Raw genomic sequence first — 18,800 nt, 5'->3', positions numbered from 1 at the left:
TCCTCTTTGTTGCCCTGGCAGTTTTCCACCGATAATTAAAATGTGGCCTCTTATAATTAAACATAATTACTTCAACAAGTCAGGAAATAGCTAAAAATTTTTTGCCGTTATTCTGGAAGATGCTCTGAATAAAAATGGTTATTGTTTTAAAGACTGATTGATTGATTTTAGAGAGAGAGAGGAGCGGAGAGAATCTCAAACAGACTCAGTGCTAAGGACGGACGGAGCCTGATGCCGGGCTCGAGCATCACGATCTGAGCCAAAATCGAGAGCCGGACACTTAACCAACTGAGCTCCCCAGGGACCCCCTGAACAACACTGGCTATGATATGTCATCATAAGTCCACCGTGGCTCAGGAATGGAAGACATGTGACACTCTGGGGGTGTAGAGAGAGGTGGATGACATAGATGGTGGATGGCGTTTTCCAGAATCTTGATATCTGCCCAATAATGCAATATACACATACACATCAGTGACATCTCTCCTCATACCCAGTGACTCCTTACATATACAGCATCTCCCTGACATAATATATGATATAATATACATTATATAACGTATAGAAATGTATATAATACATGTCTTACAATATATATACTATGTACATTGTACAAACTTTATATACTCGATGTTAAAAAATATACAGTATTACAGTACATAAATAATATATAATGGATACAGTAGAGTATTATGCATTCATTAGGGAGACATACCCTCTCTGCCTCCAGCAAAGAACAATGAGTATAAGGAGATGTACCAAATGGATACGCACTATGTATGTCAATGGTCAGAAACAAAAAAACAGCATGTTTCTCAAGCACATGTGAAAACACAAACTGGAACCCTTCTTAATAAAGAACTTCATGAAAAACACAATCTGCAAAAGACCACAACATCCAGGAAAATGAGCAAAAATTTTGTAGGACTATCTGGGTACTCATTCTCTATTAGAGATAGCCAGTTCCATTAGGAAAACAGGTAGCAGAGTCTGTGTTTCACTCCCAGCTACGACCCTGAGCCTCTTTGCACACAATTTTTACTCTGCAAAAATGACACCTATTGCATAAAGTTGTTTTATGAAGTAATAATAACAAAACATACAGCCCTTAATGTTGTGTCAGAAACTTCCAAACACTTTTCATTTACACCTACTTTATCCATTTAATCCTGCTCCAAACCTTATGAGACAGAAATGAATATCCCAACTGAAAAATGAAGAAACAAAGGCCCAGAGAAATCAGTCGACTTGCCCAAGGACACACAGCTTGTGAATGGCGTAAGGAACCCATGCTTCTAACCACTCCATCATCCTTGAGACAACACGTGTTAAGGTTTTGTACAGTGTCTGGTACTGTACAAAAGAACTAATATCTATTAATTAATATCTAGCCAGTGTGTGTAAGACTCTGAAGTTACACCAGGGCTCAGCAGGAGAGGACGCTGTGATCAACTGGATGGGGAACAAGGGAGCGGTCATGGTCATGGTCATGGTCAGGTGCACTGACCCTCTTCCACATAATGACATTGGTCTGCCTGCCTGACATTCTTCCTTCTCCATTCAGTGTCACTGTGATGCTCCCTGGTCAGGCCATCATTATCTGACACTAGATTCCATCCCAATTCCCTTCTACGAATCCAATCAAGTGCCAAAGAGCCAAGTGCCAAAAACTCTTCTAAAAGGACACTTCCGTCACTTACTCCTTTCAAGGAACCTACCTAGAACTGGCCACCTCATCTAATCAAAACTGTACAGCCTGGCTTAACAAGAGGCCTTAATAAGACATGGACTGGACACGCCTTTAAGTCAGGTTCAAGGGCTCACGTGCCTACTTACTAAATAAATCCCCAATAAGAATGGTCATGCTTCATTATGCAGAGAATAGCAGTGTTGATGTTACTTCAAAACAGTAATAAGCAATGTTTTATTTTATACATTGGTTTTTAACATAGCCCAATAAAAAAAAATTTGAAATGTTGAAGAATCTCATATGACTTTTGATCAGAATGAAATGAGCTTGATTGAAAGACGTAAAGGGAAGCATATCAAAGAGAAAATGTGCATTATTAATGTGCACTCTCATGTTAATATCCAAGTAAATTTCAGACCGCTTTCTAATCTCTCACCCTGAAACTGGATCATGAACCACAGGTTAAACTTCTAATGATTGGGGATGGAAAGTCACTGTATTTAAAAAACAAAAACAAACGAACAAAAGGTATAATATCCTTAATATTCAAGATCAGTGAATGCACCCATTTCCAAGAGTACCTTGAGAGGCTAACTAGAGCAAATCAAAACATATGAATTATTTGTATTTATATCCAGGGGCTGAATTTTAATAAATCTAAGTTACTTAGTAAGCAGCAGGCCGAATTAATAACCTCTAAGGCAGTCACATTAATGGACAAACATAACACGGATTTAATTTAAAACTTAAAAAATCAAACAACACGTGCTCTGAAGAGTTAGCAATTTGCCAAATGTTTAATTGGCTCTTCCACTTAGCATGAGGAGATAGAGGAATGTGCCAGAAGTTCACCTGATTTGCTTAGAAATACCAATCATTTCTGACAAAAGCCATGTCCAGAGGCAGCTACATCCAGAGCATTCCGGAGCTGAACATTCTGCTGTCAACTCAGGGTTTCTGAATGTCCACTCACATGTCCGACTGGACAATTCAGATAGTTGGCCTGAGCAAGTCAACAGGTACCAATACAATGCTGTTTGTTTGTTTCTGTTTTGTTTTGGAGGGACTTTTACCATTCCTTTGGTTGAGGAAATCAGTCTTGGTTGAACGTATCCACTCGGCTTCCACTGGATGAAATGATTGGATATTCATACCAAGTTAAGGCTAAAAATACTTCATACTAGAAGAGGTGGATAGAGGAGCTAAGTTGGGAAGATAAACATTTTAGAATTGCTATTCATGTAACAAATATTCATTGAGCAGCTGCAATCCATTAGCCTAAGGGACCAAAAGCTGACTCACATATTCTCAAGGATGACCATGAGTCATTTCTCATAGTTTCAACCCAAGTGACTTACAAATCCCCTACAGCATTGAGGAAAAAACAAAAATGCTCACCTTGGACACAATCATAAACCCAGTGGATTAAAATGCAGTCTAATTGGTAAATGTATCCTTCCAGGTAGGCAGCTGGGATTCCTAGGCTCCTCTCACATTCTTCCTGCCCCCTCATATTTTGAGCAAGAAGTACCAGGCTTTTCTTCCCTGTAAAGGGCATCCTCACTCTCTGGATTGTAGCTGTAAGTAGGCTTGGGAAGGGACCTTAGCGGAGGAATACGAATCAAGCTGTGTTAGGTCCTATGTGCTATGTGTAAAGAGAAGTAGCTATTATTAACAATTCCTTGACTATTTTTATCAGTCTTCTCAGGACCCAACACCAGAGACATTCTCCTCTCCAAAAGAAACCTCTCTGTGGAAGATACCCTGGGGCCATGATTCTACCATTTCTTCCTCCTTCCTTCACTCCTCATGATCCTACCGAAAGGCCATAAAAGTAGGCAAGAAACTGGCCCCCAGAAGCTGGCAATATGAATAAAGGGCTAGGATTCTCTGCCTGATCATTTCAACAGTACTTACCTTACAAAAGAGCATAAGACAACACATTTCTTCTTCAAATTCCCAAGAACCGGCTCCTACAGAAAGGACCGCTGAAGCGTATGCAAAAGCAGGTTCCCAAGCAGCAAACTACGTGCCATCTATATGCTTGGACAGAAAAAACAAGCAGCCCGTTCATTTTCTAGGAAGACTCCAGTAACATTTCATGTCTTTGAATGAAGACACGGGTTGGAGAAAATGGTAAACAAGAGGGGACTCTCTCTCAAAGGCACTAACGTGTACTAGAAAGAAGCAGAGATGTTTAGAGGGTGGCTACAGGACGCCGGCTAGGATGCACTGGCCGAGCACACCTGTGAAGTTTAAATGAGCATCCACGCCACAAATACAAGACTGCGAACGGAAACAAGCTCTGGAAAGAAACAACACAGAGGCTTCATCTCTGTGTGAAACAACCACAGAAAAAGCAGCTCTACCTCCCCCACCCCCAATCTTAGAGAAGGAAATCAAACATCCAGGTGTAATTTAAATGCTGGAACACACCTTCCATATTGACCTTGACAGGGCCTTGAATCAGGAGATCATAAATCCGCACCCTCGTGATAGCCTCGATCATTTTGGACACCCCTAAAACCTAGCACTTCATTTCATTCTCTGCGATTAGCAGGATGTTTGCAAAGCAGGGCGCTCGCCGGAGCTTCCTTTGAAAGATGTCTGTTGTACTTACATCAAACACTGATTTCCAGAAAGCCGTCCCCGCCCCCACGCCGACCAAACACAAGACTTTCTTCAATTCTCTCAATCAGGTTCTGCTTCCTAAACAATGTACTACTTATACAACTTTAATTTTTTTTTTCTTCAGTAATTAGAGCACCTTAGGCTCTTGGATCAGCAGCGGGGGGTGTTTTAGAGAGTTTTGGAAAATTATGTCTTGGCGACATTCCACTTCCTTTGTGGACTTCATTAAAAGGCCTGGGTTAAGGCTTCCGCGCTCCAGGAGAGAGGACGCGTCTTAAGAGTCGCGCAGAGAAGGCACAAAAGTCAACACCACCTAGAAAGGCGCGCCCCCCAGTCCGGCAGGGGTGAAGGTCCGTTTGTCCTGCCCTCGCGCCGCCTGCCCCGCCCCGCGCGCCCCAGAAGCGGAGCTGGGGTCCTTCCGAGCGCCGGCACCCTCGCCAGGGCTGCACCCCGAGTAGGAATCAGAAGCCCTCGCGCCTAGGTCGCCGCCGGAGTCCCGGCCCGCCGCCGGGAGCCGCCGCTTCCTGCCTTCCCCATCAAGGTGAAAGTAACCCCTAGGGGCCGGCGGGGGCCGCGCACCGGCAGGAAGGAAGTGAGCCCCGGCAGCGCGCCTCTTCTCCCGCCGAGCGAAGCCCGCGGCCGGACGCCTGCCGGCGGGAGGGGAGGCCCGCGGCCACCTGCCCCCGGCGTGCACCCTCGCCCGGGCCGGAGCGCACTCACACTCACCAGCAACCCCGGTGTCCGGAGCCCGCGTGGGACGGCGGCTGCGGCGGCTGTCCCCGCGCCTGCCTGCCGTGTGGCCTTGGCATCCGTCTGGCCGCTGCAGCCCGGGCCGCGGTGGCTGTCGCTGGAAGGCCCTGCGGCCGGGTGATGCGCCAGGAGCGCCCGCTCGCCGGCCTGGGCCGTGCCTGCCACGCTGCCCCGCCGCGCGGCGCGGGGTCCCTGCTCCGTCCGCTCAGCGCCGAGCCCGCGCCCCGCTCTCCTCCTCCTCCTCCTCCGCCCCTCGGCGGCCGCGCTCCCCAGAAGCAGCGCCGAGCAGGTCCCCGGAGAACCCGCGCGCAGGCCGGCGGACCCGAGCCTGCAGGCGTCCGCGCCGCCGCCGCTGCCGTAACAGAAATTGGCGCCGCGATGGTCCCGGCCTCCCCGGCCCCGGCCCCCGGGGGCCGCCTCCGCCCCTGCCTCCGCCCCTCCTCCGCCGCGCGGGCTCCCGCAGTCTGCAGAGAAACCTCGCAGGTGGCGGCCAGTCCCCGCGGCGGCCTAGAGCGCCGGGGAAACCGCCCGCTGCCACTTTCTCCTCTGAAACGCTGCGCGTCCCCTCCCCAACCCCGAGCCCCTGGGACCGGCGTGCGCTCCACCAGCTTCACCGCTGGCCCCGAGAGGGTGCCTCTGAACGGCGTGGTGCACGCGCGCCCCATGCAGCTGGCCGTGGCCGTGAAACTCGCACTGGAGTCCGAGGAAGGCTGGCGCGTGGGTGCAAACCCCACTCGTCCTCGTGTTAGATATTCCGCCTGGAGGTTCATCCATAACTCACCCCCACCGCGCAACACGTTAGTCCTCTTCCTCCCCTCCCTGCCTCGCGTACTCGGGTGACGCGATCGAGTCAGCCACCTTCTGGGTATCGTGTTATTATCCTGGGCAGTGGTTTTCAGTATGGTCCTGGCGCTGTGCCGGGCACCCTCGGGATGAAATCTTATTTCATCCTCTCCACGGCCTGATGAAAAGAGCTCTCACGTTTCCCACGACTGCGACCCAGAGAAGTAATTTGTCCCCGGGCACCCACTTAGAAAGTAGTACAAGTTAAGATTTAAATTCTGAGATGACGTCACTACGCGGTATTTCCTTCTGTGGGCCCGGCAGATTCTATGAATTTATAAACATCTTACAAACACTGCTGCTGCTGAGGAATCACAGACACTGTTCCACTTGTCTCGAATTTAGGGAGGAGGCTATTTCCAAGAGAAGTGATTGCAGAGTTGGGGAGTGAGACAAGGTTAGGCTTTTCCTAACCCGCTTTTCTTGGGGAGACCAAACTTCCGGCCCTGTCTCTGCCCCCAGCTGAGCTGCTGGGCCTCGGGCATGTCCCACCTTCTTAGGTCTCTCCTCTCCCTGTGTTGGTGTTTCAGATGAAAATGTTTGACTTTTGGAGGCGGCCTGCAGCCCTGATTTTTGAAAAGCGATGGTGTCATTGTTTTTCTCACTTTGAATTTAGTTCCCAATTTTAAAATCAGGAAATTTCACAAAAACGCAGAATTTTGGTGCGTTCTGAAAAGTTGAAAGAACTGGCAACGTTTGGTTCATGGTGGGTTCTAGCTCCCATCAGCTGGAGCCAAGTCGGAGGTGTCCCCTTGACCCTGGGATGATGCTCTTCAGTTTTCCACAGTCCCCACCACTCCCATATGCCCTGCCCCACTGACCTTTGAAGATAGGATAGACATTCAAGTGTGCAGTTCCAGACTGGATAATCCCATGACCTACTAGACAATCTAAAAATTCAGTTGTAGTTAAGAAGATCAACCAGATTCCTAAAAAAAATATTATAAAACAAAGAATTTCATGTTAACATTTATAGTGGTCATTGATCAAGATCTTGCTACCTAGAATCCAAACTTTCATAAAAGCCAAAATGTCCCAATACTCACTGTCTCCACCCTCTGGCATCCCCGGAATCATCCTATGACCTCAGTTCAGCCCAGTTCAGTCTTTGAATCCAGAGTCTGTGACACAAACAGGAGACATTCTAAAAATAATGTCATTAGCTATGAAGTGATGTTTGTGGTCATAGGCAGCAATGCTCGAGGTGACAGTTTGACATGTCCAGTGGCAATACCAAGTGATGTCCTACATGGCCTATGTGACATGTTCTGGTTCCAACTACCCTACCTGTTTGATGGACTTGATTCTCCAGCCTTTCTGTCTCTTTGGTTTGCTACCTGCTGGCCTTCTGAGACATCTCTCTTCCTATTAAGTGATCAGAATTGGTTTCAGTGTTTGCCACCAAAACTCTGATCTAGTGACTTTTGGGACGATCCAGGTCTGTCTTCCTTTCACTAATTGAATTAATGAAAAGTGGGCACCAGTGTCTTTATTCTGCTTTTATCTTGGAATTTTTAAGTGTGTTATAATTTTATCTGCACTTAAAAAAAAAAAAAAAAAGATTTTACATGAGCATGAGCCAGGCGGGGGAAGGGGCAGAGGAAGAGGGACAAGTAGACCACGCTGTACACGCCCCACTGAGTCTGGCAGATTCCCAGCCCCAAGATCAGGATCACAACCAGCCAGAGCAGAAGTCAGATGCTCAATTCACTGGTCCACTCAGGTGTCCCTTGACTAGCACTTTTAAAGATTTTATTTTACTATGAATCCAATGTACAATTTTTTTAAAAGATAGGATTTTTTCCCTCTTACTAATCATATTAACAAAGATCGTGTGTAAGTAAACATTACCCTCAATACCAGTGAGGGTGCCATGAAATGACCCCCTCGTCTGGTGGTATAATTTTATACACAGCCAAGGAAAGGAATTTGTCAGTGTGTTAACAGAAGCTATGAAATGTAGCCTTTCCCCCAAGTAATTCCACCTCCAGGAGGGAGCTGGTTCTCAGGAAATCTGAAGTGAGAAGTAGGACTTCTCCAGTAAGATGTTGATCATCAACTTTAGGCATTAAAGTTAGGTTTATGATGAGTTTTAAATAACATTGAAGCTGCTGGTGATCCAATGTGATCCAATGTTAAACAAATCAGGGTATAAAATGGTGTCCACATATAATCTCAACTAGGTGAAACCACAGGGAAAAAAATCTAGAATTTATCAAAATTATCCCTAGAAATAGCTATTGGCAATTATACTTGCCTTCTTTACACTTGACTATAATTTTAATGTCTTATACTGGGCATTCTTACTTAGGAAAAAGGAATATTTAACAACTACAAATATACAGAATTGGTAGCCAGAAAAATATGAGGTTGTGTTTACCACAGTGCCTTGTTCGTAATGGGCACATCACCAATATTTAAGGTAAGAACGAAGGTAGAAGAAGGGCTGGAACGAGGAAAGGAAGGGGGTCACACTGTTTCGCGAAGAAAGGTAAGTTAAGGGATTGGAATTACTGTCATTCACTTAGTTGATGGCATATACAGAAACAAGGCAGTGCATTCTAAATTGCTTTATTTTGTTTTTTTAAGGTTTTATTGATTTATTTGAGAGAGAGAGAGAGAGCATGGGCAGGGGGAGGGGCAAAGGGAGAGGGAGAAGCCGACTCCCTGCTGAACACAGAGCCCAACATGAGGCTCTATCCCAAGACTCTGAGATCATGACCTGAGCCGAAGGCAGACGCTTAACCAACTAAGCCACCCAGGCGCCCCCTAAGTTGCTTTATTAAGTCACGCTGCATTTAAGTGTTTCCCACTTGTGATGTGTGGCAAGACATTGAATGTCGGGCGCCTGAGTGACTCAGTGGGTTAAGCCTCTGCCTTCAGCTCAGGTCTTGATCTCTGGATCCTGGGATCCAGCCCCACGTCGGGCTCTCTGCTCAGCAGGGAGCCTGCTTCCTTCTCTCTCTCCCTCTGCCTGCCTCTGCCTACTTGTGATCTCTCTCTCTGTCAAATAAATAGATAAAATCTTAGGGAAAAACAAAAACAAAAACATTGAATGTCTTTCTCATTGGAGGAGTAACACAGAGCCGGTGCTCAGCCTTTTTCCTGTCCCAGGACATCAGAGAGAGATCCGAGAAAGTGGAAGGACCACAGGGTGTTGGTGCGCACGACAAGGAGGTCCCCTTTTGCCTCTGACTGGCTGCCATATGGAGGTCTGCCCTTCTCTTTGGGGCCCCAGAAGTCCAAGAGTTTGGAACAGAGTCTAATCAGCACATCTGTTGACATCCTAAAAGAATCTTATTTGCTGGCACTCACAATACAAGGATTAACTGGGCAGGGTTGAATTTACATAAGTCAGGAGACCAAAATTACATTCGTACACTCCAGTAATTGTTTGGTGTTTGCACATAAAGTGACGGTCCCTGGGGTCATAACCTCCTTCTCTCGGGATCCTTGCTGAGTCTAGATGGACTGGAGTCCTTGTTCTTTGTTTACAATAATTCCTGGTTCTGTATTATCTTTAAAGTCGAGGGAAAGACAAGAGCTCTAAGACCCAGCTGATTCTACTGGAAGGAATATTCATCTTAGAGACTGTGTGCTTAAAAAGCCTGTACCTTAAGAACATGTGTTCCTACAATTAGGGGTTCGCTGTTGTTCATTCCAACAGTTCTCCCAACTATGGCGCAGTGACCCCGCACATTTGATCTTCAGACAGATTTCAAGATCAAAACTATTTTCTTTTTAAAGATTTTATTCATTTATTTGTCAGAGAGATAGAGAGAGCACAGGCAGACAGAGTGGCAGGCAGAGGCAGAGGGAGAAGCAGGCTCCCCAAGGAGCAAGGAACCCGATGCGGGACTCGATCCCAGGATGCTGGGATCATGACCTGAGCCGAAGGCAGCCATCCAACCGACTGGGCCACCCAGGCATCCCCAAAATGATTTTCATAAACACATGAATACATCATTTGACTTCTTCACTCTCCTCTCATGAGCTTGCCATGGAATTTTCCAGAGCTACAGGTATGATGTCACCACAGCTGGAACACAGACCCAGGAAGGAGAATGCAGGCAGATCTCTGAAGCCAGATGTGAAAGAGATTTCTAAAATTATACAATGCCCAATTTCTCACCAATTTTTGTTTTGCTTGGGAAAATAGCGTTATGTTGTAATGAAAATGAGATATTCCTTTTCACATGCGATCAGTTTCTTATTTTTTTAATAAATTAGTAAGGTATTAAAATTTTTAAATTTATTTTCTAATACAGTACAAACGGGTAGTTACAAGTCACATAAACAGAAGCTCTCTGGGAGCCTCCATAGTTTTTAAGATCATTTGAAGAGTGTCAAAAACTCCCGAGACCAAAAAGTTTGCAAACCACCAGTCTAGGCTATTACAGAGCTAGTAAGTTCTAAATGACCTGTTCTTTGAGGAATTTCATCATAACTGTGGCAACTGGCCCATGTCACTGAACGCAGGAAGTGCGTTCAAAAGTGCTCCAAAAACAGACACGGCAGGCACCTTTGACTTTTTCCATTTGGGAGATTCGTTTTAGTGCTCCCTTCCTGTCAGTTACTCTAGGCTCGGATTACTTTATGTCCACCGTGTTCCTGTAGCCAGTACACCGCGTGAGGCTTCATAATTGCTGCAGCTGTGTCTTCTCCTACCCCCCATCTCCCTGAGCCCAGTTTTCCCCCTGGAAACACAGGATTGATGGCTCCGGATAGCTCTCCAGGTGGTCACGAAGCGAATTAATATGCAAGCATTTTGCAAACTCGCGTGTGCTTGGAAGATAGAAGACTTGCTACTATCAAACATTTCAACACCCAGATAGACATGTGATGAAGATGTAAATTCTCTCTTGAGCTGATATTATTTGATGCCTTGGATTTAGGCCCATGACATGTGGGTAAATGAGAGACGAGTGTTAATAGGGACGCCTGGCGGACTCAGTGGGGAGAGCACGTGACTCTTGATCTAGGGGCTATGAGGTTGAGCCCCATGTTGGGTGTAGAGCTTACTAAAAAAAAAATATTGGGGCACCTGGGTGGCTCAGTGGGTTAAGCCTCTGCCTTCGGCTCAGGTCATGATCTCAGGGTCCTAGGATTGAGTCCCGCATCGGGCTCTCTGCTTGGCAGGGAGCCTGCTTCCCCCCTCTCTCTCTGCCTGCCTCTCTGCCTACTTGTGATCGCTCTGTCAAATAAATAAATAAAATCTTAAAAAAATTAGTTTATAAAAAAATATTAATAGTGTTTGGGATGTTGCTGGACTTTTTTCTACAGATCTTTTTTTGCAGGTTGTGGGGAAGTCCAGAAACGGGGAGAGGAGAGGGGTAATGATAGAACAGCATCTGACCTTCACCGTCAAAACATGTCCTAGAACAGTCACATCTCCCCTGGGACTGCTCCCACGCAATAGAAATCCTTCCATGGTAGGCTTTAACTATTATTTAAAAGCTATTCAGTAGGTCCAAGGGGCATCCCTTTGAAAGAGAAAGTGCAAAACACACAAGATGGCATGATATTGGTTCTTTAAATTTAAAAATCTCTTTGGTCAGCAGAGAAAGAAGGTCATCTTCTGTTATAGAAAAAAAAAAAAAAGTGCCCACTAAGGTTTTTACCAGAGTGAATAATACTGTTTTAAAATACAATTCTTGGGGTGCCTGGGTGGCTCGTTAAGCGTCTGCCTTTGGCTCAGGTCATGATTCCAGGCTCCTGGGACCGAGCCCCGCGTCGGGCTCCCTGCTTGGCAGCAAGCCTGCTTCCCCCTCTCCCACTCCGCCTGCTTCTGTTCCCTCTCTCTGTGTGTCTTTCTCTGTCAAATAAATAAAATCTTAAAAAAAAATACAATACAACACAATCTTAAATTTGTGGCTCTGTAGGCAAAGACATGACCTTTTCCAAGGACACATAGTTTAAATAGCAGATCTGTAAATATATATTGGGGCATAGGCTACTGGGCTTAAAACTCAGGCTCGTAATGTGGCTAACACGTACGTCTGAGCCTGCTTAGGCTGCCCTCACCGAATACCCAGACTGCATGGCTTTAAACAACAGAATTTTTTTCGACCTGCTCTGGAGACTGGAAGTCACAGTCAAGGGGCCAGCTGATTGCTTTCCTGCCGGGAGCTCTCCTCCTGGCTTGTGGTTGTTCCCCTTCTTATTGTGTCCTCACATGGGTGGGGACTGAGGAAGATCTCTATCCTCCTCTGTTTTTTTTTTTTTAAGATTTTATTTAACTTTTTTTTTTTTTAAGATTTATTTATGTATTTTAGAGAGAGAGAGAGAGAGAGCGAGCGCATGCCAGCAGGGGGAGAGGCAGGAGGAAAGGGGAAGAGAGAGAGACTCAAGGAGACCCCCTGCTAAGTGCAGAGCCTGCCGTGGGGCTTGATCTCACAACGCTGAGACCATGACAGACAGACGAAACCAAGAGTCAAACCCTTAACCAATTGAGCCACCAAAGCATCCCAGATTTTATTTTATTTTTAAGTAATCTCTATACCCAGTGTGGGGCTCGAACCCACAACCTTGAGATTAAGAGTCATACGCTCCATCGACTGAGCCAGCCAGGCACACCATCTCCTCTCCTTCTCTTCTTATAAGGCCACCAACCTTGTAGGATTAGGACCCCAACCTCATGACCTTATTTAAACTCGATTATCTCCTGGAATCCTGCTTCAAATATGGTCACACTGGGGGTTAGACCATCAACATGTGAGATTTGGGGGGAATGAATTCAGTCCATAGATCTTATTTGCCATTTAAACATAAGTACAAAATAAACCATGGATGAAATCTCATAGTTTCCTATGTGTCTCTTAGAAACTACAGGATTCTTTGTACTCCAAGGGACAAAATAATCTTGAGTGTGTCATGGCACACAATGATTTATTCAGTTTCTCTGATTAAATATCAAAACTTTGCCATCATAGGTCACTCTGTCATAGCACATGACTTAGTTTTGAGAGACTCAGATGAACCCAAGGAAATACCCCTTCCTCCAGAAAGAGAAGGGGGAAATTCTTTCAAATTTTTTTAAAAAATTTTTTATTAACATATAATGTATTATTAGCCCCAGGGGTACAGGTCTGTGAATCTCTAGGTTTACACTTTACAGTACTCACCATAGCACATACCTTCCCCAAAGTCCATAACCCCACCACCCTCTTCCTACCCTCCTCCCCTTGACCACCCTTAGTTTGTTTTGTGGATTAAGAGTCTCTATGGTTTGTCTCCCTCCCGATCCCATCTTGTTTCATTTTTTCCTTTCCTACCCCCCAAACACCCGACGTTGCCTCTCAACTTCCTCATATCAAGGAGGGCATATGATAATTGTCTTTCTCCAATTGACTTATTTCCTTAAGCATAATACCCTCTATTTTCATCCACGTTGTTGCAAAAGGCAAGATTTAATTCCCTTTGATGGCTGTTTAGTATCCCATTGTATGTATATACACCGCATCTTCTTTATCCATTCATCTGTTGATGGACATCTAGGTTCTTTCCATAGTTTGGCTATTGTGGACATTGATGCTATAAACATTTGGGTGCACGTGCCCAGAAGGGGGAAATTCTAAAAGCTTGAAGATATTGCCTTTCTCTGACTTAATGATTTTTTTTTAAATCAGAAAAACCTATCGTTCTTTGAGGTGGGAGATAGAGTGCATTCTGAACAAGGAGAATCTTCAAGTTGTAGAATCAGAAGGTACCACAGATATCAGCTGATCCAACCTCCTTAGTTCACAGAAGAGGAAACGGAAATCTTAGAAGGTGGTGGTGGGTTGTCAAGGTCACTGTTGCCTGCACGGGGCTGTTCCATTATAGTGGGGAAACTGATTAGCTTACCAGGAGCTAGTGTGACTAGATTTTACCTTTAATGATCGTACGTCCTTTCCCAAGCATTATGCCAATTGGTTCTCTTCACAATCCTGTGAAAGGAAGGCCTTGTGTTAGGGCAAAGGATGAAGGCTTGTGTTTCTAGAAATGATACACAGAAAGGAATGGGGAGAAGAATGCAAGTCTGCAAACCAGGGAACAATAAAGATCGGGGTTAAAATGGGACTCAGATGCTACCTAGAAACAAATGGGCATTGGTTACATATTATAAAGGGCTAAAGACAGCTTGTGGAAGTGGACTATTTGGGTGGCAGAGTCATTGATCACAAAGAATGGGGGTACTTAGAGTTGGACAGATTGGTCTTCAAAGGGAAGTTGACTACTTCTCCCAAACCCTAGTTTCTTAACTAGTAAATACAGTAAAGTTCTTATGAAGAGTAGATGAAATCACATCTAGAAAGCATGTGGCACTGTGTCTAGCACAAGAAGGGATGCCAAGTCAAGCAATAATGGAGGTTGGAGTAAGATGGTGAAGAGCCAGATGGAAACGTCGGCCTAATAATCCCACAAAATTAATCTTGAGACGTAGACCTGGGGGTCCTCTGCTGAGGAGTGATGAGTACAACCCGGAAGATGGATGAAAGCTTGAAGGACAGTGAACAGGAAAGGCCTGAACACCAAAGATTGAGCCTCAGTGAATGTCCACGTGTACTGGGCTGCAGAAGGTGGTTGTGTTTCCAGAAGAGGAGTGAACACATACACCAGGTTATAGGGAATGGTTGAGTTCTGGGGCAGGACTGGGATGCCCACTATGGACCAGGTATCCCAACGGAAGGCAAGAAATAGATGGGGTCCGGGGGTCCTCCGAGCCCGGGCAGCTTCTGCCTCCAAGGTGGGGCAGCAGAAAGAAGGATGTGGTAAAAAGAAAATGAAAGACTGTGGAGTATGGAAAGACATAGAGAAAAGAGTAAGATCCTGAAGGGATCCGGACAAGCTGCGATCAAGAATGCAGGTGTGAGGATTCATTTTCAGGAGGAAGAAGACCAAAGTTGAGTCATGTTCTCCTGCTTTGTAACTCCTCCTCAGCAAGCTTTTGCATTCAAAGAAAAATCCATTCAGCATCCAACCTTTATTTTTTTTTTAATTTTTAAAGATTTTATTTATTTATTTAGAGCAGGAAGAGGGGCAGAGGGAGAGGAGAGAGAGAACCTCAAGCAGGCTCACAGTGAGTTCAGAGCCAAGTGCAGGGTTCGGTCTCATGACCCTGAGATCATGGCTTGAACTGAAACCAAGAGTCAGAGGCTTCACTGACTGAGCCACCCAGGTGCCCCAGCATCCCAACTTTAGATAGCAATTTTAAAGCCTTGCTGTGTATGTCACAAAAATGTTGAAAGGGTTGCTTTCACAATGTTATTTTTTTTTTCTTTTTCTTAGTGTCTTATAAATGGCGGTCATTCCAAGGCTTTTGTTCCAAGGCCCCTTCTCTTTATCTTAAATCTGTAAGGCTTCCTAGACTCTTTCTACTGATCTGTTCTCACTTTACCCAGATTCCTTCCAAAGAAAGAGAAACCAGGATTAACCTAGCAAGCAAGGGTCCTTTCAGCACCTCCCCTAACCTCTCCAACTCTGAGAAAATGGTGGAAGCCTGAGAACCTATATGAACTCGTATCCTTGTCACACACCATTCATCTGAGACATTAAGAAAGAATGAAAAGTATGGAGTCAAAGACACATTGTAACCACCCCCAAATGAAGTTCTTTTATTTGATATTCCATAAGGTAGACGTGCTTCCGGGAGCCAGGAGCTGTCTTACCAAATACAAAAATTCAACAGTCATCTGTACTCAGCCAAACAGCAGTTACTGACTTCACAGCATTGGATTTTAGGATATTTAGGGAGATAAGGTTTGAATGGATGACACATTACACTGTCTTGGTCCAAAGTTTTTCCTCTGTACTTGGACCAATAGCATCACGAACATGAACCATGTCTGTAGAATGTGAGTTTATTTACTAGAGAGGGTCTGCTAACTAGATCAGTTAAGAGAATGGGTTTAGAGTGAGACAGACTTGGTTTGAATCTTGGTTCCAGCACTTTGCAGCCCTGTGACCTTTGAGCCATTAAGTTAACTCCTCTGAATTTGAGTTTTCCTTTCTATAAAACAGGAATTGTCAAGGATGCCTGGGTGGCTCAGTCAGTTGGGGGTCTGACTCTTAATTTCAGCCCAGGTCATGACCCTGAGGTCAGGAGACGAGCTCTGAGGCTCAGGTCATGGCTCAGGCTCTGAGCTGAATGCTGAGTCTGCTTGAGATTCTCTCCCTCTGCCCGTCCCCCTGCTTAGGATCTCTCCTCCTCTTTCTCTCAAATTCTCAAATAAATAAATAAATCATTACGGCTAGTAATAAAAGAGAATTTCTGATTAGTAAGTCGAACAGATGGGTAGAGTCAGCTGGAGAGACATCCCTGAGCTCTCCTGCGAGTTCATTAGCCACATGGTGATACAAAGCTATGTGTGCTGGGGGAGGAGAAGAAAGGGGGAGACAGAGTCTGCCTCCCTGTCTCTGTCCTTACGGGTCATTTAGCGTGCAGATACACAAGCCGCCTTTCCTAGAAAATGTTGTGCTCTTCTTAGAAGCCCTGGTTCATCTTTCAGTCCCGATGTCAGAGCCAAAAAGTGATGTCTGCAATGCAGGCTAGACTCAGGAGACAAAATGCATCTTTCAGCAGATGTTTCATTAAGCTCTGACTTAGCTTGATTAACATCTAGATTGACCTAGCCTACAGAAGCTGTTGCAAAGGAAACAACATCCCCTAGCCTTACGTCAGTGCCTAGAGAACGATTTCAATTCCAGAAGTGCCTGGATGGTGGAGAACAGATTTGTATGTGATCTTTGGTTTCTTCTCTTCCTTTGTTATATTTTTTCTTTTTTCTTTTTTTAAAAGATTTTATTTATTTATTTGACAGACGGAGATCACAAGTAGACAGAGAGGCAGGCAGAGAGAGAGGAGGAATGAGGCTCCCTGATGAGCAGAGAGCCCGATGTGGGTCTTGATCCCAAGACCCTGAGATCATGACCTGAGCCGAAGGTAGAGGCTTTAACCCACTGAGCCACCCAGGCGCCCCATCTTCCTTTGTAATTTTTCTAATTATATTATTTTCCCCAACCTTCCTGAAAAGAACAAGCTTGAAAGTTATGAAGGAAATACATCTCCTGTCTCACACCAGTGTGAAAAGCCGGCGTGAAAGGGGAGTTGGGCCACCGTGTTCAAGGAGATTTGGAGAGGGGAGGACCTGGAGGCAAGCATGTGGGCATAAAGTGGGAAAACTTTGAGTTTATCTCTAATATGTTCTTTTTTTCCTCTCCTGTCTTCCCATTCACTGAAAAAAAAAGTCCATTATGGCAAGATAGAGATTTCTTTTTTCTTTTTTTTTTTTTTTTAATTTATTTGACAGACAGAGATCACAAGTAGGCAGAGAGGCAGGCAGAGAGAGAGAGGAGGAAGCAGGCTCTCCGCGGAGCAGAGAGCCCGATGTGGGGCTCGGTCCCAGGACCCTGAGATCATGACCTGAGCTGAAGGCAGAGGCTCAACCCACTGAGCCACCCAGGCGCCCCAAGATAGAGATTTCTGATGCTGCCAAAAAGACGGGGTGGAAGGTAAAGCCTTTGTTTAGGAGACAGACCTGATTGCTCTGAGTTTTATAAAAATGCTAAGGCCCTTCGGTGATTCTTCTGATGAGGGGATCGAGGATAAGACGCCCAACACGCTGCTTTAAACTATGAACCCCTGGTGGGTGTTTTGCCGCGTAAATCTGGGATGAGATTTGGCTTTAAGAAAGCTGGTATTCCCATCTGCTTCCCACAGAACCCTCTCTATGATGATACGAATATTCTTTTCCTCTTACCCCAGGCTTTAGGATGTTGGATTCCATTTGTAACGGTTAATTTTATATGTCAAGTTGACTGGGCTAGGGGATGTGCAGAGTTGGTAAAACATTATTTCTGGATGCGTCTGTGAGGGTGTTTCTGGAAGAGATTAGCATTTGAGTTGGGAGACTGGGTAAAGAAGATCATTCTCTCCTGGGTAGGGGACACTCCCCACCCCATCCACTGAGGGTCTGAATATGACAAAAAGGCAGAGGAAGGGCCAATTTGCTCTCTCTGTTGGAGCTGGGACATCTGCTTCTCCTGCGCTCAGACATAGGCTCCCAGCTTCTCAGGCCTTTGGGCTTGGACTGCAACTACCGTGTTCCAGACTCATCTGTCAAGTGTAAGGGCCTGGGTCTGTCAGCCATTTGTATGTCCTATTGGGAGAAATGTCTGTTCATGTCTTCTGCCCATTTCTTGACTAGATTATTTGTTCTTTGGGTGTTGAGTTTGATAAGTTCTTTAAAGATTTTAGATACTAGACCTTAATCTAAGATATTTGCAAATATCTTCTCCCACTCTGAAGGTTGTCTTTGGTCCACTGTTTCCTTTGCTGTGCAAAAGATTTTTATCTTGGTAAATCCCAATAGCTCATTTTTGCTTTTGTCTCCCTTGTGTTTGGAGATGTGTCTGGCAACGGGATATAATGAGCACTGGGTGTTATAGACAACTAATGAATCACCAAACTCTACCTCTGAAACTTATAATACACTCCATGTTAATTAATTGAATTTAAATTTAAATTTTAAAAATAGATGCTTGCAGGGGCGCCTGGGTGGCTCAGTGGGTTAAAGCCTCTGTCTTCGGCTCAGGTCATGATCTCAGCGTCCTGGGATCAAGCCCTGCATCGGGCTCTCTGCTCAGCGTGGAGCCTCATTCCTCCTCTCTCTCTGCCTGCTTCTCTGCCTACTTGTGATCTCTGTCAAATAAATAAATAAAAAATCTTAAAAAAAAATAGATGCTTGCATAGCAGAAGTCTTGGAAAGTAAAAATTTCCCTATAGAGCAAATGGGTAGACATGCTTACTGCCTATTATAAAGATCCAGTGTGTTCTCCTGTGTTCGGGTATCTATCTGGCTCATGGGCTTTGCTCCCACAAGAACCTATTGGCCTGCAAGTAGGG

General features: G+C 45.3%; 1 protein-coding gene across 2 annotated transcripts in view; it reads right to left on the bottom strand.

Annotated features, from left to right (window-relative positions):
• STAMBPL1 (STAM binding protein like 1) overlaps positions 1–6,072 on the bottom strand; it is a 47,507-nt gene extending 41,435 nt beyond the window's left edge. The window contains exon 1 of one of the 2 annotated variants that reach the window (XM_080823662.1): positions 5,853–6,072. The gene's annotated coding sequence lies outside the window, so the exon portion shown is untranslated. Of the gene's footprint in view, positions 1–5,047; positions 5,320–5,852 lie in introns of those variants that run through there. The other variant, XM_080823661.1, reaches the window with a different exon arrangement.
• Positions 6,073–18,800: the final 12,728 nt, after the last annotated feature.

This window comes from Martes martes, assembly GCF_963455335.1.
Source record: "Martes martes genome assembly, chromosome: 14".
Taxonomy (NCBI): domain Eukaryota; kingdom Metazoa; phylum Chordata; class Mammalia; order Carnivora; family Mustelidae; genus Martes; species Martes martes.
The sequence above is the reverse complement of the archived record's forward strand: the minus strand, read 5'-3'. Positions and strand labels throughout refer to the sequence as shown.